Source organism: Rutilus rutilus (genome assembly GCF_951802725.1).
Source record: "Rutilus rutilus genome assembly, chromosome: 9".
Lineage (NCBI taxonomy): Eukaryota > Metazoa > Chordata > Actinopteri > Cypriniformes > Leuciscidae > Rutilus > Rutilus rutilus.
This window is the reverse complement of record NC_140223.1, coordinates 8,406,512-8,418,715: the sequence shown is the minus strand read 5'-3', so window position 1 is coordinate 8,418,715 and position 12,204 is coordinate 8,406,512. Positions and strand designations below refer to the sequence as shown.

The window sequence follows — 12,204 nt, the reverse complement described above, 5'->3', positions numbered from 1 at the left end:
TTTTTGATCAAGTTAAAACAAGTAGCAATATAACTAAAATAATAATAAAAAAAACAATTACAGAAGCTTAAATGTTTTTAAAGAAAATAAACTGCACTTTACTTGCTGTTTAAAACAAGCAAAAACTATAAAGAGGTTTTAAAAAAGAAACAATTTCAGAAACATCAACGTCTGCCATGAAGAGTCGTGACCTTGTAAATCTAATGCTAACTGCACTGTCAAGCGTAATTAACACATGATAATTTATTATAATCACGTCATGATGCAGGCAGTGTTTAAATTAAATGTTGTTAAATATTACTTTTTTTTTTTTTTTCAGCTGATGTCAACATTAGATTATATATACGTTTATGATAAAGTGCTAAAAGGATGTTAATTGGCATACACGCATGTAAAGAGCTCTCCATTTATAATCTCTAAACATCTGTCCCTCACCTCAGTTCAGATCTCACAAAGGTCTGTGTCAAAGGATTTGACGCGTGAATCCATGGGCCCTATTTTAACGATCTGAAACGCAAGTGTCAAAGCGCAAAGCGCAAGTAACTTTGTGGGCGGGTCTCGGCGCTGTTGCTATTTTCCCGGCGGGATAAATTACTCTTGCGCCCGGCGCAAATCTAAAAGGGGTTGGTCTGAAGTAGCTTCATTATTCATAGGTGTGGTTTGGGCGTAACGTGAAATAAACCAATCAGAGCATCATCTCACATTCCCTTTAAGAGCAGACGCACTTTTTCCTTGGCGTATTGCTATTATAACGGCGGATTTGCCAGGCGCGCGTCAAGAGCGGTTCACAGCCGAGGAGAGCAACGCTCTCTTCACGGCCGTAAAAGAGAGAGAAGTGACATTGGGGATGGGAGAAACACACCCAAATTAGCTTCGGCTAAACAGGCATATAATAATGTGGGTAAATGTGTAAGCTAGATGTATGCTTTTATAATAAATTATTATATTTATAATAAATTATCTATCTATCTATCTATCTATCTATCTATCTATCTATCTATCTATCTATCTATCTATCTATCTATCGTTTGTAATAATATGATTTGCAAAAATGAAAACTGCTGCTTCTGTGTAGATTAGAGAATCACAGTGTATGAGCGTTTGTGCACTCTATACATTATGGTCAAGCATGCGCCCTTAAAATAGCATAATGAACAACGCGCAACGCGCCACTGACTTTAGACTAGGTTTTTTCTGGCCAGTGGCGCAATTGTTTTATGGAACAGTAAAATAGCACCAGGGAACGTTTGCGCCAAAACACGCCTCCTTTTTTTGCGCTGAACCGCCCAGAGAGCGCAAGTTCATTCCCTAGTTTAGCGACGTGCTTCTGTGGAGGGAAAAGCGCGCTTTGCGCGGGTGCAAAATAGGAATGAAACATGCGTCGGTGTACAAAGTCAATTGCGCTGGGTGCAAGATAGGGCCCCATAACTTGCCTTGTAAAACTTAACTTTTTCAGGTTACATTTTAAGAGAAATATTACACACTTTACACAATTATACACATTCCAAAAACATGAATTCGATCCTTTTCACGGTCAAAAGACTGTCTAGCACCAACCCTTGCTTATTCTTCTTCAAATTATTACACGTACTCAGCACGTATAAACTAGTCTTGCGATACAATACAAATAACAATTCATCAAAACATAATCACTCTTAATATAAGGAAACATTACAAAATTGTTAATGTAGTTATGGCTCTAACACTATTATTTACATTCGCGAGCGTGCAGAACAAAAACAAAAAAAGTGGATTCTGACTGACTTAAACACCTGTGATTGGCCATTGCGTTCAAGAGTTCAACAGATATGTCTGTGATTGGCTACATACGGACCTGGTCTGGATCATGAAGTAACGGTATGGCCACAGAGATCAGTATAGATGTTTCTGTACACGTCACAGTGCATCAGCAGGGTTAGGATGACGGTAAACAGCCCACGGCGGATCAGGGTGTGAGACGGCATATTCAGAAACACATTTCCCCAATCCCACGAGGGCTGGAGACGATCACTGATTCCTTTTTCCATTTAAAAAGGAATAAAACTGCAGCTAAAAATGTCTGTTCTGTTTGTGTAATGAGTATTCACAATAGGAAATCAAAAGTAACCCAATTTACTTTCTTAATAAATGTCAGCGCTCATATTGCGCATGATTCATCAGTGCGCATTATCCCCCCCCCCCCCCCCCCCCCCCCAAAAATTGCTTTCTTTAAAATGCAATAAGTTTCTCCGATCTCTCAAAGTAATTTTCTGTTGATGTAATCAAGTACACACGGGTGTGCAAAACATGTAATCATGATACTTGTGGCTGTGCCAAGTCCCAAGTTTTCATACAATTGTAAAAACATACATTTAAATCATTATCAGCTTGTTTTCCATTCTGAGCTTTTTACCATACAAAACATGAGATAAAGTTCCTAACAAGATGAAATACAGGCCATTCTATCCTGTATCTCGTGCACTGGATGGATCTGTTCAGACTACAGCCAGAATAAACCCATAACATCACAGCTGTCACCTGTGTGAATATAAAGAAGGAAGTGCTGCACGGAAAACAAAGACACATTTACACTAGAAAGGCTGTGTGCTTGCAAGACTCCACCCCGTTTTGGCAGGAACGAAAAGTAGTGGTGAAAATAGCATGGCAACAGATCCATGACCCCCTGGAGATGCATGAAATATGAAATGCATATGAAACACACCTCAGAAGCACAGCCTCTAAAACAAAGATCAGATCATCTGATAGCCTGAAGGATTGAGTCAGTGTTGTTGGTAGAGCTTACTCAAACAGAAAGCACCACAGATTCAATTTTTTAACTTACAAATGGCTTGCTTATATTTTAATAAGTATTTTAAAGTCCCCCTGTGGTGAAAATCAAGCTTTTAATGTTGTTTATACGTGTATGTGGTGTTTTTAATATGCTTTAAGACAAAGCATGTGTAAATTCATAAGTCGACACCATTGCTGAGTATTTTCTCTGTAAAACTGCAGTGAACCAAAGACAGTCTCAAAAACACGCTTTAAATCGCTGGTGTTTCTGACGTCACAAACTACCTTGTAACCAATCAGATCAACGTGTGATCGTCAACCAGTGGATCTCTGAGCTGGAGCGAGTGAGTGGAGGCGGGGCTCATTTGCATATTCATAGAACCACGTATACTAAATGAGGCAAGGGTGTAGAGTTACATTCAAGATATTTTAAGGCATGAGGAAATTATTTTCAAGGAAAAAATGTCTAAAAATGTAATTTTGGTGATCAAAGATGAGTTTTAAGGGATGAAATGATTGACTGCAGGGGGACTTTAATTTCAAAACTACATACTTCACCCGCCATGTCGTAATAACCGTAACTATTCTGACTTAAAAAGCATTCACGTGATCTTAGAACTCGTAATTAAAACTTTAAACTCTTAATTTAGAGACACTTAGGCTATAAATCCGACTCTGAGGACATGAACAGCTCCAAGTACAGTGTCACAGGTTGTCATCTCTTATTTGCGGTGATTATGACATGGCATGTTCTTAACAGACAGACTGTTCAATGCACACACACAATACAAATAAAATAAAACGAGGCAGTGCAACTAAACGAGGCAGGACTGTGTGTTCTTGAGTGTCACTGTGTCCTTTTGAGCCGAAGTCTGTTATGCAGCGCGTGTGTGTGTGTGTGTCGCTGAGAAAAGGTTGTGAGATTGTTGTTGCTGGTAAAGGTTGTTGTGGCTTGTTAAGGGCACATTCTGTGTCTCGTTAAACCGGTTGTGTTCCCGCGCTCATCGCAAACGCAAGCCCGCTTTTATTCGTCTCTCTCGCTCACTCCGTCCACCCACGCAACTCACAGTTTACAATTCAAATGAAAAGGGCCGAGAGTGAAAGAAGGTAGAGAGGTTGCCATGGAGAACATGCCGGTTTGTCATTAATAATCATTCAAAATATTCTCATTCACCCTGAAGTCTGAGAAACAAAGAGACGCGCCTCTCCGACAGGACCTGCGATATCCAGCGCATAAGCAAGTGCTTGCAGGTGTGTGTGTGTGTGTGTCTCCCAGATGCAAGGAAGCAAGTGAAGGGATCAAGAGAAAAGAAACCGATCCAGACAAGACGAGTCTAACCTTGCTTCGGAGGATTTCATAACAGCTCGGTTATCTTCAGGTTTCAGCACAGTTGAAGGATGCAGAATAGCTGGAATAATGGCAGTGCGCTCTTACAGAGAAAGGTTCAGCGGGGTTCTTGACTCGATTGTAAAGAGCCCTTTATGCCAAAGAGGTTCTGTATAAGGAGAAATGTCTTAAAAGATTGCATAATACTTTCATATGCAATGGATTACTTCAATTTTTTCCTATTGATAAAGTATGTTTGCAAGCGGTTTAATTGAAATGAAATGAAAAATCTCAACAAGGGAAGTTTGGGTCATGTATGTCTCTAGAAAATGTATATATTTTATATTAAAGATATATTTTGAATAAAACAAACTTATTTTAGCATTTTAACATTATTGTAATGACTATTAGGCTCATTTCACTCCCAAAATTTCATTAGTATATTGCAAAAAAAGTCATGCTGTACAATAATTTTTTTAAATATTAAAAAAATAAATTCCCATAAAATATAGTACATATATATATATATATATATATAAGGAGAAATGTCTTAAAGATTGCATAATACTTTCATATTTAATGGATTATTTATATTTTTTCTACTATATATATATATATATAATATATATACTGAATTCATTTTATGGGAATGTTTTTTTATATTTTAAAAAATCATTGAACAGCATGACTGACTACATATCTTTTTAAACACACACACACACACACACACACACACACATATATATATATATATTACGATAGGAATTTAGGGGGAAATAAGGAGAAATGTCTTAAAGGAGAACTTGGTAACTTTTTTAACGTAATAAAACTGTCTAGAAATCATTTGGATGGTTAAACAACCTGTTCTGGTGATATTGGTGACTTTCCCCGCTCCCCCCAGCGTTCCCAGGCGGAAAACCAACCTTGCAACTTGGGGACTACCGTCCCGGCAAGATAGAAATTGGAAGTCTCGTGAGAAGCGAGAACGAGAATGAGAACGAGCGCGAAACACAAATTGCTTTACGGCAATTCGACATAAACAAACACGCATGTATGATGTATTACCAGATTACCCACCTCGGTAGACATAGCTCCACACGATACAGTTGGCTTCCTCCGATCATAACAAACGCACATGAGCAGCGGTAGAGAGGGGGAGGAGGCCGCCGCAAGTGAGTTTTTTACGACAGTGTTGTGAAATATACGCCCCCCCACAGCTGTAGGGGGAGCTCGTGGGGAAAACATGCCACAACAAAAGGGAAAATCAGCGAAGAAGTGACTAGAGTTCGCTAGAGTTACCGAGTTCTCCTTTAAAGATTGCATAATACTTTCATATTTAATGGATTATTTATATTTTTTCTACAGATAAAGTATTTACAAGCGGTTTCATTTGTAAAATGTAAAATTGAATTCAAATTAAAAATTAATTAATTTTTTTTAATTAATCTGCTAAAACTAAATCCCTAAAATGACGGGAACCTCCGGGAAAGGTTCTATATATGATGCGCCTGACCGAACCCCATATAGTTCTTTATAGAACCTTTTCAATATAGAAAAGTGTATCTAATAATTACATCAGTTTCTTTTGATTCTTACATGATCACATGCTTGCTGCAACACACCGGTTCCAGAAACAAGCTAAGAAACATCATAAAAGGTTACAGACAGAAAAAAACTGATTTTACTTTAATAATCAGATGCTTTTTGCATATAACAAGTAACATTACTGTTACATTTAGAATTTTTATTTCTATTTATAGTATGTACTTAATATGTTATGCACTTATAGTATGTACACTCTTAAAAATAATATTATAAATAATAAAATAATATGTACAGCCGAAAACGTCTCCCAATTTCAAAAACCTAGTCACATAAGCCAAAACGAATAAGACAAAAATTGACCTGAGACTCACGTGTGTTTTCATCGCTCGGTAAAGATGCAATGCTGCATGACAGTTAAAATAAGCCGTTGTAAACTCTCCTCAATACCCAGTTATGAGTAAAAGAGAGGGGGAGAATATTCATTATTTGCATGAGCACATCTTAAAGGTATAGCGGAGGATTTTCTTTTTCCGGGTGGATCATCAAGACTATTGGTCCTCCTAAGTGTCAATCATTCTGGTGATATGTTTACGTAACACCGTCGTACGTGCTCGTGCACACGATTCACACGATGGCGTGCGCTCAAAACACAGGTTGGGCTTCCCACTGATGCCTCAGTCACGAAGTTTCTACTCGACAGGTAAAGTTTGGCATGCTATTTGGAGAAATCCATTTAAAATCACTGCTAGTAAAAGTTAATGTAAGCTATGATTAGCTCGTGCATGCTCTCTCGTGCACACGTTTAATAGGCGTTCCCTCTCGGGAGCAGGTAGAGTGTTGCGCATCTGCATTTTTTCAAAAAGTGGAGAGGGCGGTTCTTTTCTAAAATTCGGGAAAATCCTCCACTATACCTTTAATATTCATGTCATAAGATTCTTATTCACTACTTACAACCAAACACACAAATAAAATGACACATTATTTCCATTACCAGTAACAAATGCAGAAAGATAAACTAATTATTATCAAAACATGATGTTCGCTAACTGCATGATTTGTATTATTAAATGTTGTATTATTGGACACAGTCACTGATAACACATCAATCGAAATTATAATGTAGAAAAAAGCTTTTTCTGTAAAGCTGCTGTGAAACGATATGTGTTGTGAAAGGCGCTATACAAATAAACGTGAATTGAGTTGAATTGATTGATCACTCGTGTGTATGTGCATGTGCAATAAATAAATAAATAAAAGGGCATTTTCGGACCTGCTTTTCTTAAACGGGGACTAAATTGTAACAATGTTGCATTTTCGTCTTGGTTCAATAGCAACATTTCAAATTGGACCGAAGAGTTACACCCGAGAGCAAAGATTTCAAACAAAACGCATGAGCTCTCAAACAAACGGTGGAATTCTGGAAGGTTCTGCGATGATGTCACGCTTCTAAATGGAACTCGCTCAACGATGAAAATGCTGTCATCATTTACTCTCCCTCACGTCGTTCCAAGCGTGTATGACTCTATTTCTTCTGTGGAATAGAAACGGAACAACAACACTGGACCCCCACTGACCCCTTTTGTGCTCCATGAAAGAAAGAAGGGATGGAACGACATGAGGGCGAATATATGTAACGCTAGAATTCTCATTTTTTGGATGAACGATCTCATTACCAATAAAGGCTCCGTTTAGAAACGTGACATTATTTGAGAACCTTTCTGTAAAATTCCACTGAGAACATTTTTGGGTGAACTTATCGTTGTAAGAGCAAGTGTGTTTGACGAGCTCCTCGAACTGAGTTTATCCTATTTCTCTTTTCCATCATTCTGCTCTTCTCTGATATTCTTCTCCTAATCGCACTCTTTGGCTTTCTCTCTGAGTCTCTCACTCACTTTCCTCCAATCTCTCACTCTCTTCCAGAGCTCGTCTCATGCCACTTTTTCTGCTTTTAAATTCCACCCAATTTAGTTAAACTAATCTCTCTTCCATCCTTCAATCACTCTCTCCACAGCTGCTTCTTCCTGAGAGGAGAAGAGCGAGAACGAGTGAGACGCAGACAGAGAGAGAGAGAGAGAGAGAGATGGATGCGAGCGTGGGAAGAGAGATGAAGTCCTTGAAATCTTAAGTGAAGGTTACACTCCACCAGATTCTGACACACACACACACACACACACACACACACACACACACACACACACAAACACACACACACAAACACATTCTGTACTGAATGCTGATTACGAACACAATGGCTTCATTTCCCATGACTACTGTGTGCATTTTCCCAGCATGCTTTGCTGGTGTCTCAAAGAAGAGATGGCAATAACACGCCACACTACGTCATCATTGGCGTCTCATAACAGATCAAAATGTGTTACATTTAAATATGCGCATATTTAAATTGCACAAATGAGATTTAAGAGCAATGTCAGAGGGGACGATTTTAAGTTAACTATATTTCGGGCTGTTCCTCACACAAAACTACTGACAACTTCAGACAACTTGGAATAAAGTGCACAAGAAATATGGACTTATGATGTAATTTATGTTTATCTTTACAGCCTTCATTTACACTGAGCAGCGTCAACATTATTCTAAATGCCTTGTTTTGTGAAAAAATAAAGTTACACAGGTTTGGAACAAAATGAGAGAAAATTCATCCCAGAATTGTAATTCTGTCATCATACTTTTACTTGCACAAAAGACAAAAGCATGATTTTAAGAAAGGAAGAGTAAAATATCTTGTAAAAAATGCTTTCAAATGCAGCACACATAAATACTGCTCATTATATTCTGTTTTAGTCTATTTTACACACACACACACACACACACACACACACACACACACACACACACACACACACACACACACACACACACACACACACACACACATTCCTGTTCAAATATTTGGGGTCATTAAGATTTTTAATTTTTAAAGAAATTAATGCTTTTGTTCAGCAAGAATGCATTAAATTTATGAAAAGTGACAGTAAAACATTTATAACATTACAAAAAAGTTTCTATTCATCAAAGAATCTGGACATAAAATGTATCTTCATAAAAATATTAAGCAGCATAAGTGTTTTCAGCACTGATAATAATTCTTGAGCATCAAGTCATCATATTAGACTGATTTCTGAAGGATCATGTGACACTGAAGACTGGAGTAATGATGCTGAAAATTCAGCTTTGATCACAGGAATAAATTACATATTAACCTATATTCAATGTATAAATTATGATAATATTTCAGTATGTTACAGTTTTACACGAAGCCCCTAAAGGGACATTGTGATGGAAAAAATATGAGATGGGAGGAAAAGAATATTTCAATGCTTTTGCGTTCTCTCGCAAAGGTTTTGAGTTGACGCTCGCAAAGAACTTAAAACGCAAAGTATACACACACACAAACACACACACAGACACACACACACACACACACACACACACACACACACACACACACACACACACACACACACACAACTGCAAAAAAATACTATCTTGATCTATTACAGCATGACTCAGTCTGTGAGTCTTTGTTTTGTCTGTTCATTAACAAGTATCTTGAGGTGAACAACATGTTCTTTTTTCTTCTTTCTCTTTATAGGTGTGTGTGTGTGTGTGTGTGTGTGTGTGTGTGTGTGTGTGTGTGTGTGTGTGTGAGTGTGAGTGTGTGTGTGAGAGAGAGAGAGAGAGAGAGAGAGAGAGAGAGAGAGAGAGAGTTTTACACTCTCTGCCATCTTAATTAAACACGGGACACATTCCAGGTCCTCCGCTTTGGGGACCAGACTGTAAAAGTGCTTACAACTCTGAACCACACACACACACACACACACACACGCTAGTTTTCAGGTATCTGTTTGGGGACTCTTCATAGACATTAATGATTTTTATACTGTACAAACTGTACCTTCTCTCCCCTTGTACTAACTCTACCACTAAACCTACCCATCACACACACACACACACACACACACAAACCCGACCCCTAAACCTACCCATCACACAAACCTTTTTGCATTATTAGATTGAAAAAAAACCCATCATTTAGTATGTGTATTACTCCATTTCCCCCGTGGGATCACTGTCTGACCCCCACAATGCTGTGATCTCAGGTCAGACTATCCTTGTGGGACATTTGGTTATCACAATGTAATATTAACCTGTACACACACTCACACACACACACACAGTGGATGTGGAGTGTGTGTGTGTTTGGAGGGGTCTGGAGCTGTGGAATACAGTGGAATAAAAGGAGAGCGAGTGGAGTGGGGGAAGGAAGTACATTGTGTGTGTGAGAGAGTGTGTGTGTGTGCATGTGTGTGTGAGAGAGAGAGTGTGTGTGTGTGTGTGGAAGGAAAGAGGGGAAAAAAAACATGTCAGATGTAAGAACAGAGCCATAAGGCTGGAGCATTAGAAGAGCAGAGTAGAGATATTACTACAACTGAGATAGAGCCTATTGATTTTTAAAAAAAAATCTTAAACTGTAAAAAAAAGAAGAAATTTTTGGTAAGTAGCCTAAATGACCTAATACTCAATGAAACAACAACAAAAAAACATTTTAAATGAAATACAAAACTGGAAAACTCTCCCATTCATCTCAATGGCAGCTGCTCGACTGGTGCAGGATTTGCTCACGAGCCAATCACCCGAGCTGTAAACGTCATGTGACTAAACCCTCCGAAGCTGCAGGAAATCATCTTGACAACTCTGATTGACTGATGACGTCACAAGAACACACAGTCTCAAATCCAGAGTGACATCGCAGACAGCAGACAGTAGGATACGGTCGTCAGTCATTAATGCGGTTTCATTCACACACAGATCAGAGACTCAAGTGCTCCGCTCTCCATATATCGAGCGTGGCGTCAGTTCTGGCAGGTCACGTGGCTCGCATCAGCTGACTCTCAGCTGATCCACGTCTACCTATAGGAATACGATGCCAATCACAGCATCCATATATAAGCTCCTTCAGTGTTATCAGCAGCTATCGTGTTTCTCAGGAGCGAATTACCCTCCTCCCTCCCCAGCTCCACCTCTCTGTCAGGATTTGCCATTCTGATTCCCCTCGAATCAGAATAACTTCTCGAATTATGTTGTACTTTAAAATCTTGAATTAATGATATCTGCATACATTCATGTTGGTTCTGTTCTGGTTATTGCTGCTCTTATCCATGCTAGGCTCAGGGAGTTCTTGCCCAGAACAGAACCATACCGCCAGTCCGAACTGTATGCTAATTGTCAGTCGTATTTGGCCCTGTGATAGTGGTCCTGACAGAAAAAGATATAAACGTCAGATATGCTTTCGGTTAATGAAGATTTGACAGATGAACACCTGGCTCGATTGGACTCTAGTCTGGCCAAAAGTGATAAGACTTTTCAGGTTTATTGCCATCTTTGATATTACTTTGGTCAGTCGCATTGATTACTGGTGAACACAGGCTGGACTCTCGCTGCACGTTCACACAGACCGTATTCAAAACTCTTCTGTAATTTGCTTTGTGAACGCGACATTTCGATTCTCACACACACATTCAAACACAGTTTTCAATCCTGAAAAATGACAGTGTGAATATAGCCAGTGAAAAGTCCATTTCACACTTTCAAGAGCCTTTCGCTCTCTTCACACGCATCCACACACACACTTCGCAGACATCTTAACACACAATTCCCATCTGACACTAAAGAGGCCACACTGACACAATTCAGATGACACTTCTGAAACAGACACCATGCACCTCGATGCTGTTGTGTGTGTGTGTGAGCAGCACTGCACTGATGCAGGATAAAGCGGCATGGCAAAATAAATCATGTTTTACCAGAGTTGAGAGTCTGCAGTCTAAATTTAATGTGATGCGATAAAAGCGTCACTACTGTGACACAATGCAATAGACAACCATTGCATGCCTTTTCCGGATACATGTAAAACGAACAGCGTGACCAGTACAGTCATAAAAGACTCACAAGTTGAATCAGTCAAATTAATTACTAGCTGAATCCAATTCTCAAACAAATTCATATTCTGATGCGATTCCTCTAATGAACTGATCAAAAGGAATCATAAGTTGAATGAGTCTAATAAATGATTCGCTAATTCATCTGTGACTTTTACAGTATGTTCCACTTCTTGTAATGAATTGGTCAAAAAGATTCACAAGCTGAATCATTCTAATGAGTATTCAAAATAAGTACCTCGAGAGAGTATGCAATTTCGGACGCAGCCTTAGTCATTTAATTCACTTCACAAACAAAAGACTATTATGATCTGATTCCTGTAATGAATTGGTCAAAAAGACTCACAACTTGAATCAGTCTAATGATTTACTTGTTAAATCAAATTCACAAAGATTTACTCTTATGATCCTATTCTAGTCAGAAAGACTCACAAGTTGAATCAGTTCAATGAATTGGTCACTGAATCCACTTCACAAACAAATTACTCTTATGATCCGATTCCTGTGATGAATTGATTAAAAAGACTCACAAGTTGAATTAGCCGAATGAATTACTCGCTAACTCAAATTCACAAAAAATAACACTTATTACCTAATTCTTAT

General features: G+C 38.6%; 1 protein-coding gene across 2 annotated transcripts in view; it reads right to left on the bottom strand.

Annotated features, from left to right (window-relative positions):
• The window catches only part of grm5b (glutamate receptor, metabotropic 5b), a 67,017-nt gene that overhangs the window by 53,349 nt on the left and 1,464 nt on the right, over positions 1 to 12,204 (bottom strand). The gene's annotated exons all lie outside the window — the stretch shown is intronic.